General features: G+C 46.6%; 1 long non-coding RNA gene across 3 annotated transcripts in view; it reads left to right on the top strand.

Annotated features, from left to right (window-relative positions):
* The first annotated feature begins 10,029 nt into the window (after window positions 1–10,029).
* LOC150064965 (uncharacterized) overlaps window positions 10,030–11,319 on the top strand; it is a 66,510-nt gene continuing 65,220 nt past the window's right edge. For all 3 annotated transcript variants that reach the window (XR_016534866.1, XR_016534868.1, XR_016534867.1), the window contains exons 1-2: window positions 10,030–10,115; window positions 11,200–11,302. This is a non-coding gene — a long non-coding RNA (uncharacterized LOC150064965). The remainder of the gene's footprint in view (window positions 10,116–11,199; window positions 11,303–11,319) is intronic.

Below are 11,319 nucleotides of genomic sequence, written 5' to 3'. Positions count from 1 at the left end.
AAAACTTGACTATTTTCTTCTCAAGACAAATTAATAAATCTATTACTTTTGCTGATTCTTACAGCTGGGGAACACTTTCATGTAAAAAGGTTGTGGATGCACTGATGCTGTACACCCCTGGGTTTTAATCCTGGAAAACAACCCCTGTGCTCAAATTCAAAATTTTACGCACAAATGCCAACACCTAAAAGGGGGATTGTATTTGTGTGAAAGATACCTTTAATTACATGCCTGCCAATTTTTCCCATGATTCCCATTGCTGTTGAAGTTGTCTGGCCACTGTACTAACTCCAATAGAGACTTTTGGGTCTCATCACACCCGAAAGACTGTAAGACTCCTGCGCTGATGAGGTATACTTGCTATTTGAGGCAAAATATAATGTCCTTACCTTTTCTCTGATCAGGATATTACTTGCAGTCAAAGCCTATAGAAGTGCCGTGTGTCTTGCATGTGTATTGGCAGGAAATATTAACTACACCTCCAGTGCCATCGCAATGCTAAATCAAGACCACCAGGAACATAGGCACACAGGACACGTGAGCTGCCATTGATTATTTACTCTTACTAAACCATCAGGGGTGCAGGGAGGTAAAAAAAAAACTTGTACTGTTTTGATCTGACTGACAAAGGTTTTGCCATCTGAGAGGAAATCAAACATCTTAAAGAGCTTGCAAAGAAGATCCAACAGGATAAAGGAGGGTAGAACCTGTTTGGATGGATTACTCCCTGGCTTATGCCTCTCATGGGCCCACTAGCAGCAATCATTTACCTTTTACTAATTGTGCTTTGCCCACTTAGGTGTCTGCTAAACATCCTTATGGGAAAGATGAGGATCTTCACCAATTAAACTGTCAATCAAATGCTCTGAAGAGTGTGCCCTATCAATTGGCAAATCAGGGACCTGACTACTTCGCCCCTTCTCAGCAGGAAGTAGCTCCAGAAAAAAACCAGCCACCACTCATGCTCCAGACCTGGTACCCACACCTATTAAACCACAGAAGAGGAGAATGTTAGCATTTTGGTTTGACAGCCTCCATCTTTGGTACTCTGCCCTCTCCTCCAAATCAAGTGACCAGGCCAGGTCCGCCACAATTGCCCACCCCTATCTAAAATGCATGTATCTCTAGTGTCCAGCTATGGCCACAGTATACTTCCTGCCTTTGATGGAAATTTCTACCTTCAGTGTCCCTCTCCCACCTTCAATGTCCCTGGCACTGTATAACAACATCCCCTGTTCAAATACAGCCTGCTACTCTCTATCCTCCTAGAGCTACCCTGTCAGCCCCTGCTGACAATAAACTTCTTTGTTCTGCATGACTGTATGTCTGTGTGATTTCCTGGACTGGTGCTTTCACATTGAACTCTCTCCTAGACCAGACCTGAGCTGCGTTCCAACAATATGTGAGGACATAACCCAGGTTGTAAGGGCAGCAAATTCCTCTCTGGAATACCAGACACCAGACACTGAGGCTGTCCTTGAAACTATGCTGTGAAAACCATGCAGACTATAGAGCTGAAAGATGGCCTTGGGGTTAGAAGTGCCACTCTGGCAAGCCAGGCCAGAAGCTATGGCAAAAATAGAGGACTGAAAAGGAGGGCAGTCAAAGAGCAGCTGCCTATCCAGAATTCCCCCAGGATGATATGTGAGTCATTCTGGAGCACCTATTTGGACAACAGTTCCTATAACACCTGGGGGAAGAGCATGCTGGCCAGGCTATGAGAGCAGTCAGCAAATGAGCCCTGATATCAGCAACACAGAACAAGCACAGAAGGCAAAGCACTGGACCCATCCAGCAGTCTCACTACAGCGATGCTGAGTAGGCTGGGCCAGGGAATCCCAACATCCTCTCCAAAGAGGCCTCAGCATTTGTTCCCTGGCCTGGACACCCCAATGGAACACAGAAACACTGTTCCCCTACACCCATTGGGAAGGCACATAGGAGTGCTCTCTTCCAAAAAAACCTGCACAGTTCACTCTGTCACAACAGCACACATTGGCTTAGCCCTCAGAGGACAGAGAATGTCTCACTGGACTCAGAAAAAACACTCAGGTACTGACCTCTGCGATGGAGGACAGTACCATAGGGAGCTGGGACCATAGCTTCACTGTGAGGAGAGCTAGATGAAGGACAGTGCAGCCACATGCAGGCTCTGACTCAGGCCTGAACAGCCACAGGGGCTTCTCGGAGCCCTTCCTCTTCTCCTTATTTCAAAGCTCCCTTCCAGCACAGAGTGGCACAAGGGGACAGGGACTCAGAGCCCAGGGCATCCAGTGCTGGTGGGGGGAGCCGTCTTCCCTAAAAGGCAGTAACACACAGTCTCCTGCCAATACTCATTCAGCAGACATATGAAAGAACACTTATATTTATTCCCAGAGGAACAAGTAAACTTGTAGCCTGCTCTTTCCCTGGAGAAAATTTGTGGAAATAGAATACCAATGATGTGAAACAGCTGGGTGCACTCCCAAGTGGAGCTCATCTGTCTCCTCTAGGCATCTGTGATCTTCAACACTGTACAAGGGGGAAAAGGAAGATCAGAAGGGGATCCGGTTCCCGTGAGTGCCAACACTCAGGCTGTTTCCTGTAGCCCCTTGGACTACAGTTCACATGCATCCTGGTTCAAAAGGCATTCTCTGATGCACTAAATGCTAATAGGACTCTCTGGTAATCAAAGAAATGCAAATGCAGAGGCACCCCTCAATCCCATCTTCTGAGAAAAAAAGAAAACCAAGCTTTTAGGACATATGACCATCTATAGCAGATCAGGCTGTAATGACACTAGAGACTCTAAAAAAAAGTTGTCAGCACGACCTACACCTGACAGAGAGCTGTGCCAAGACCCATCATCCTGCTCAAAGATCTGTACCCACAAAACAATGCAATGAAGTGAATACACTGCATGCACATAGTTATCTGCCACACAGGCAATGAACACACACACACACACACACACACACACACACACACACACACGCACACACGCACACACTTGAAATCACCAAGGTGGATCCATCAGCGAGTCAATAGAATTCCTAGTTAGGAAAACAAAAAAAAGTACTCAATGTGGTAACAGAAACCAAAGAATTAAAAATTAGTTTTTTCACTACAATTATAGCGAAGGAAAAGTTCAAGTGCACTATGAGAGGTGTAATTTAAGACAAAGATATCTCAGTGCACATTCTCCTTCCTTGGGAAATGGCTAAGGGCTCAAGGGTAATTTTCCCCCAGAACCCCAGTCCTAGGAGCCCTCCTCCAGGCTGCCTTCACCTTACTGGCTCCAATCAAGCTATGTTCTTAGTTAGGCAGCTGCTGGTGGACTGCTTTCATGAAAGCTTTCATGGAGATAGCAGCAGTCACCCCTGTCTTCCCACAATCCTGGTCCTGCCCTCTGCTCCTTCTTTTCTCTGTGGGTGACTGAGATCCTATCTCTGTGGATCATGGAGTAAGAGGTCTGAGTAGAAATTCCAGTTTTGTCTCCAGGTATTCCTAAGGCCAGTAGTGTTAGAAATGGCTCCAGATATTAGGGTGTGCTATAGGAATAAGAGCATCAACTCCAAAGGAACTCAGAAAGGCGAAATTTACTTCTGCAGAAGGGTGTGGCATCAACCAAAACCCTGGCAAACCAGCACATACATTCAGTAGGAAGGCTGCTCCCTTGTTATCCCTAAGCCAATAGGCCTTGCCCCTATGATCAGATTGTCTAAACTCATATACAGAATCTGCAAAAGAATGTGGATTAACAAGATGTCACCAACATTCCAAAAGCTTCTAATGGCAAGTCTTAAAGTGCAGCAGGCAAAGGGGGTGACTAAAGCGTAATCAACAAAGGCCATGCCTCCAGGACAAAGTACAAACTTTTCAAAAAAACAATTTCATGAGATTGACAGAAAGGAAACAATCTACAAAAGAAGCTTTTATCATACAAGGAAACATGCCTAATTCTGACTCGGAGTAAGGCCTTATGTCACTCTTGTCCAATATGCTCCAAACCTAGACCAAGGAAGGTTTAACAAAAGCACACACAGGACTGCAGTCCTATGCAGGGAAACTTGACCCATACCTCAAAGGGCCTCAGGGAACAATAACTGCAAATGAAGTTATACTCAGCCCTTCTCCCCCACTACCCAGCCCCCAGCCATCCCCAGCTTTTATAGCCCCTTTCCTTTTTAAAAAAAGCTTTTACTAATCTGGTGAATATAAAATAATGTAACCCTTCTATTAATTATAACAAAATATATGAAAAAAAGAAAGAAAAGCTTTTACTAGAAGCAGCCCAGGGTGCTGCACATCTGACAGTGCCCCTGCTCAGCCTCCAAAGTATTGAGATTATAGGTCGGCCTCACAGCACTTAACTGTATGTACTACGACTTTTTAAATTTTGGTAGTACTAGAGTTTTAAAACAAACAAACAAAAAACTCAGCACGGTAAGCTTGCTAGGCTTGTGCTACATCAACTGAACCATGCACCTATGCCAGGACCAACTTTTTTTAAATATATTTTTATTGTAATTAATAGAAGGGTTACATTATATTCACCAGATAGAAGGTGCAATACTTCACATACATTGATACCCTTTCTCATGTCTTGGTCCCCATTTCCTTTCTCCCACCCCCACCCCTCATTTTGTTTTTCTCCTTTCCCCATCTAACTTCAAATAACCAAATATGAATATACAATATATCAGATAACAAGGTAAAATACTGTAATAATGAGATTACCAAGAGACAGCAAAAGAGAAGATAAATAACATAGTACATTAAGGACAACCATCACTCATTATATGGCTTTTGTTTCTATATCCTGGAGGTCCTTTCATTTAGTGTCTTTCTATATGGCCTTATGAATCTACATTTTGTTCTATTGTAAATTTCTGCTAGGAAGCCCAAGGTTTCTACTGATTAGGACACATGCCTGTAATCCTAGGTACTCAGAAGGCTGAGATCTGAGGATTGTGGTTCAAAACATACCAACTTCTTATTCTACCAGTAATTATACAACTGTCACCTATAACTCATAGAAATATTTTAACACAAAAAAGGAATACAGAAGACCTACCCTCAAAAGACAGTACTTGTTGGAGAAGGGAAGGGTACAACACAGAGCTCTATAACTCCATTAGCCGGAAGGCCAGTGCCCACAAACCTCATCTGTTCCCTTGCTCATCTGCTTCAGGACATCACTACAAAATGGTTCTAGAGCACACAGAGGGAAGGTGCATAGGAAAAGAAGCCAAAAGTGAAGCCAGGGAGAGGCCTGGTACAGTCAGTGCAGTGATACCCTGGACAGGCCATGACCACACCCCTCCTTCAGGCCCAGGCCCCCAGCCTCAACTGAAACTGAGCCTACTCCTCCTCCCCACAGTCTAGAATCCTTCAGGAGGCCTGACCACTTGGTGAGGTGCCTAAGAACTTAACAGAACTACAATAATGGTAAACTTGTGCAGTCAAAAATCATTCCACAGGGGGCCAGGAAGTTTGGCCTAGTGGTAGAGTGCTTGCCTAGCATGCATGAATACCCAGGTTCGATTCCTTGGTACCACACAGAGAAAAAAGCTGGAAGTGGTGCTGAGGCTCAAGAGGTAGAGCTCTAACCTTGAGAAAGTCCAAGGAGAGTGCTCAGGACCTTAGCTCAAGCTCAGGACTGGCAAAAATACCAGTCCACAGTACACAAATGACCCTCCATAGGTTGATGCAGTGAAATACCCAGTCCCACTTCTCTGCTTGGTTTTCTCACAGTGATGATGAACACCTATGCTCATAACATAATCGCCTCAGGAAAGCAGAGGACACACTGGTGCTCCTCCTCCCAGGCTCTCCAAGTGTGTCATCAGCATCCACCAGTCCAAGGGTGGGAGCACAATGCTGAGCACTCACCAGGATGAGAGCACTCCCAACAACAGGAAACTCTCCAGGAGAAGAGCACTCACTTACCAGGAAAAGAGCACTCACCAGGTGAGGCAGCCTTTGTAATGATGGTTCACAACATACCCTGGCCCCCTACAATCACCCCAAATATGTCAGTGCACCTAGGATGAGATCTGGAGGACAGACAGCTGGCCACTAGGCTCAATTCATATTGACCCACATCAACTATGTAGGATGGGAACAAGCCATAGTTAAGCCTAAGTGTCCACCCAGACACTATCCTATACCAGTCTACCCCTTCTGGCTGCTTACCTGAGCTATACAGGACTTGACCGGGTCTCTCTGTGCCAGATTTCTACCCAAAGACCTCACCGGGCACACACAGCTCACCTGCTTGCTCTGAAGGTACTGCATCTGCAAGAGAACCTGGGACAGAAGTGGATAAATCCGGAAAAAAATGCTCCTTTAACTGTCTAGGAAATGAAGTGGATCCAAGTCCTCATGGTGTAAAAGATGGTGGTGTTCTTCCCATGTCTTCCATAGCCAACATCCTTCTGGAAGGGAAAGAAAGGTCAGCGCCAAACTCCACGCCCATCGGTTGTCAGAGACTGCAGGGTTTTGCATAACCCCTTCCCCTAAAGCCCCTCTGAGCCCACAACCACACTCTTCAGTTATTTCATCTGGAACTGTCTGTTTACAAAAGGAAATTAGGCATATAAGCACACCTCCAAGCCCCTGTGTGACGGACAGCCCGCACACTTGCACACAAAGGGCCACAGGGAGAGGTGGTCAGCAATCCCATGACACATCCCTCACAGGCACACCCACAAAACCATGGCCTCTGGGAGTCAGAAACAAGGTGTGTAAAGGCAGAATGAGGGCAGTGGTTATAGATGAACAACAATCAGTCTCTCCCTCCTCAGTTTTGGCTACACATCCACAATCAACAAGACTCACAAATATTAAACCTCAGATGAAGATTAAGGAAATTCTAGTATACAGAAAAGACTTTAAGAGTCAATGTTGGGGGGGAGGGAAATGGGGACCAAGACATGTGAAAGGGTATCAATGTATGGGAATTAATGCACCATCTATCTGGCAAATATCATGAAACCCTTCTATTAATTACAATAAAAAATATATGAAAAAAAGAGTCAATGTTATGAACACCGAAATGTTCCAAATCCAAGACACACAATTAGAACAACTATCAAAGCAAAGGAATTCCTGCTGCTGACACACTGAATGACATCCTAAAAATAATGTTTGCTACAAAGAAAAGTTGACACAGATATCAATTTTTGCAAGAAAGGTGATTTTTATTATTGTGGTTGAAGTCAAAGGCAAGCTTGTATGCCTAATTTATGGCTCTTTGTTAACAGTAATGGAAAAAGCCAATCTGGAGCATCATTCTAGTTCAAAGCAGGCCAAACAGAAGTAGAGAAGAAAGAACAGAGGTAAAAGTCAGATACATAAGATCTTGCATCCATTGTAGGATCTGATTATTCTTTCCTTCCCTCTCTGATAAATTAGTGAAAATAGTCAGAATGCAGTCAGCAAGCTTAGAGTATAATACAAAGAAGCTTGTCCTAAAACGTTCTCTTACCAGGATTATTATCTTTAGTTCCCCAGCTGCATCAGCAGAATTCTGCCTAATTGTTGCAATCAGAAAACCCCTTCACCGATGTGCTATCTTTAGTATTTAGCTGTCCATACAGAGTATTTCCACCTCTACTCCCCAACTATAAAAATGCCCCTGAAAAAAGAACAGGTGCCGTTTCTTCCTCTGTCGTGAGAGAATTGACCTTGCCAGTTCCTGTTGATAATAAACACCTTTTTTTGGTATGTGACTATGTCCGTGTGGTCTTCTGGCATGGTTGCTTTCAAAGATAGTTTAAAAGACTTTAAAAACTGGACTTTTTCTTTGAGCAGGATATCTCATTCGTGTAACCACAACTCCCTGGGAAGCATAGGTAGAAGAATCAGGATCCAAGTGAGAAGCTATCAGAAAAAAGCAAAAAGGGTTGGGATGGGGGGTGTGGCTCAGAGGTTGAAGAGTCTGTATACCAAGTGCAAGGCCCTGAGTTTAAACCCCAGTACTTCCAAAAAATAAATGTAAAATAAATGACCCAGGCACCCCATAATACATATACTCAGGAAGATGGGGCAGGAGGACAGCTGGTCCAAAGGCCAGCCTAAGGTACACAGCAAGACCTGTTCTCAGGGTGGTTAAGAGAAGAACATTTACCCCTTAATTTCCCACTTAAGAACTGTAGTATCAGATCCCCATACACAGCACAAAGCAAACATGGGGTGGGAAGAGAGGATGGACACGTGAATGCGTGTGGTCACAGGCAGCTCGACTCTGCCCACCCACTCCCAAGCCTAAAGCCTTTCACTTGCCAGGACTTTATGTGATTCACATTTTCAGTTCTTCTCTCCTACATACAACCCTGACATCTGCCTGGGTTAACCCAGAAGAACAAAACTAGTGAATGTGCAACTTCTGGGAACCAGATCATTCCAATCTAGAAGCAGGGGGACAGAGCAGGCCATGCTGCCCACTTCATCAGCACATACTCGTGTGGCTGCCTGCAGCCACTACCATCTGCCCAGGACAGTTCCTTAGTAGCACATTTGGAGTTAAGCACACTGTCTGTCCAACTTGGCAAGGAAGTGATCCTAGCATGGTGGTGCACTCAGGAGGAAAGTGAGTTCAAGGTCAGCCTGGGACCTATGTCTCATGTCTTACAAAATAAAATAAAATGTCTTTCAAAGAAGACATCTACACAGAGGCCAGGAAGACTGCCACTTGCAACCTGGAAAAACTAGTGCTCTCACGTGCCTACCAACCTGAGAGAAGCTCCTTTCTGGAAATCCTAGTCTCCAAGGAAACCCCCTGGAGGTGGAGCAGACAGCTCAAAACATGCTGAGAGTGGGGGGAGGGGAGTTAATACACAAGGCAAGGGTATGTGGGCAGACCAGAGGGTGAGGGTCTGAGGACATGGTCTGGGGGTGACAGCTTTGGGATAAGGGGCGAAGAACCACTGGTTGGATCTGGGGAAAGCCTGGAATGAGGGGCCAATGGCCTGTCAGCTACAGTCTCCTGGCAACCAGTGACCAAGTGCCAGGGCTACTTCTCAGACTGCATGGGGTTGGGGAGCAAGATGGGATCTTAGGGAAGCCAGGGCCAACACCAGACAGAATCTCAGGGCAACATGGGCCAAACGGCTGGGTTACATTCAGGGTCTTGGGACAACCTAGGACCAACAGTGGTGTCCTAGGACCAAGAGTGACCTAGGATCAACAGGGGTCTCAGAGCAGCCAGGGGAAGAGGAACCAAAGACCACTTGGGTCGCTGGGCTGCCCTGGACAAAGGGCTAATCTCTGTCTCCAAAAAAGCCTGGTTGAGGGACCAAGGGCAACTGGATGTGTCTTGGGGCCAGCCTGACAGGTCTGGAAGAACCCTGGGTGAGGACTCAGGGAGCAGACAACTTCTCAGGGAAATCAAGGGCAAGAGGCTGTGGGCCAGGGCCTAGACAGGGTTTCCAGGCCACTGGAGCTAGGGGCAGAGAACCATCTCAGGTCCCTGGGAAGTCCAGGGCCAGCAAGGGGCTGTGGGCTCAATGAAGTCTCAGGGAAGCCAGAATGAGAGACGAAGGGTCAGCTGTGGTATCAGGGCAGGACAGGGCCTCCTGGTAACTTGATTTGGGTGGCTGAAGGAGGGCCTGACAGGTGTCCTGAAGTCCTGACCAAGGGGCCAGGATGTAGACCAGGTTTCCTGGCAGCCCAGGGCAAGAAGTCAGGCTGATCTCAGGCGGGCCTCTGTGCACTGCCAGCATCGTCTCCTGCTCTCTTCTCCCCCATCACTCAACTCAGGTTCAGGCTTCCAGAGCTCGGAACTGCTTTAGCCAGAAATCCCTGATGATACATTTTACAGAGGAACTTTGGAGTAGCTTCTGGCTGATCCAGGTCTGGAGGGGGCAGGGACTGGAATCAGAGGTCATACCCTTGGGGGCCAGGCCGACCGACCGGCTGCTTGGTCCAGAACCAAGACGGTGGTCTGGGACCCGCTCAGGACCAGGGGCCAAGGGCCCCGCCCCGCCCCGCCCACCTGGCTCAGGATTCGCGCTTGCGCCCTGAGAGACTGGGGGCTGAGGGTGGGGGGGGGAACGGCCAGAAATAACCGATTACCCTAGGGAACGTCTTTACAGGAGTTTCCCTGGCGGGGGCGAGCACTGGAACCAAAGGTGGGAGCCCTGGAGGTTTGGCCCACCCCTGACTGGGCAGCTTTGGAGGGCAGCCCTGGACCCTGGACGGGGCGGGGCAGCCTGGGGAAGCCAGGGGAAAGGAGTGGGGGAAAGGGAGGCCAGGGACTCCGCGCAGCCCCAGAGGAGTAGCCCCAAGCCCGTCTGAAAGTGGAGCCCCTCGAGGCCAGGAGACAAAGGAGAGGGTTTAAAAAGCAAAGAGGCCGGGCCGGGAGTTTGGCCTAGTGGTAGAGTGCTAGCCTTTCCTATTCAGAATCCAGTATGGCAATTAGCCACATGTGGCACATTGGGCACAGGAAATCTGGCTAGTGTGACTGAGGAACTGGATTTAAATTTTGAGGGATGTGAACTTAGTTTGAAATAGTTACCCAGGACTAGTGATTCACACATTGCGTAGTGTAGGTCTAACTCGATTGCCAACTATAATTCTAGAAATATTTTTGTATTACTAAACTCTCTCCAGAGAAATGATAACACTCCCAGTATATCACAGCCTTCCAGATGCAAAGAACTTATTTACTGAAAACCTGATTCCTGACTAACTCCATCTCCTGCTCCAACCCATTACCCAGCTTTCATAGCCTTGGTGCCCCTCTGGTGCCCAAGAGCCTTTCACTGATTTCTGTGAGCCTACAATGTTGGTGGTGTCTGGAAAGACATGACTAGATTTTCATGCCCCTCCAGGAAAACAGCTTCTGCTTCTTCAATTAGGGGACAAAGCAAGGGCTTCAAGGGACCCATGCTAATAATTAGCTGTTTGTTCAAGAAGTGTGAAGTGTGGCCCTGAGTGATGTTAACTCTTAAGAGCATTATTTAGTCTTGCCATAGAGATTTCTCTATTTCCAAGAGATGTGGTTTTCCTCCCTGGATATTTCTTCACTGTGCTTGGACTGATAATATTGCTTAGAGAAAAAGAAAAACACAAGCTGTTAGGTCTCAGAATGCCACACAGGATAAAGTAAAGGTGAAAGTGTGAAAAATGTCTTTAAGAGTGACAAAGAACTCATGAAGAGAGGGGAAAACCCAATTTAACAAAAGTTTGTCTTATTACCCCATTTTTCCCTAGACCAGTATGATCCTTCTTCAGAGGGCTTACTGATCTCATAATGGCTGCACTGTACTATATAGGAAGCTATTGGAGCACCTAATGTCCACAGGGAAGTAATCAGGTATGAAATTCTTATCT

This window comes from Megascapheus bottae, chromosome 3 (genome assembly GCF_031878675.1).
Source record: "Megascapheus bottae isolate mThoBot1 chromosome 3, mThoBot2.hap1, whole genome shotgun sequence".
Lineage (NCBI taxonomy): Eukaryota > Metazoa > Chordata > Mammalia > Rodentia > Geomyidae > Megascapheus > Megascapheus bottae.
The sequence above is the reverse complement of the archived record's forward strand: the minus strand, read 5'-3'. Positions and strand labels throughout refer to the sequence as shown.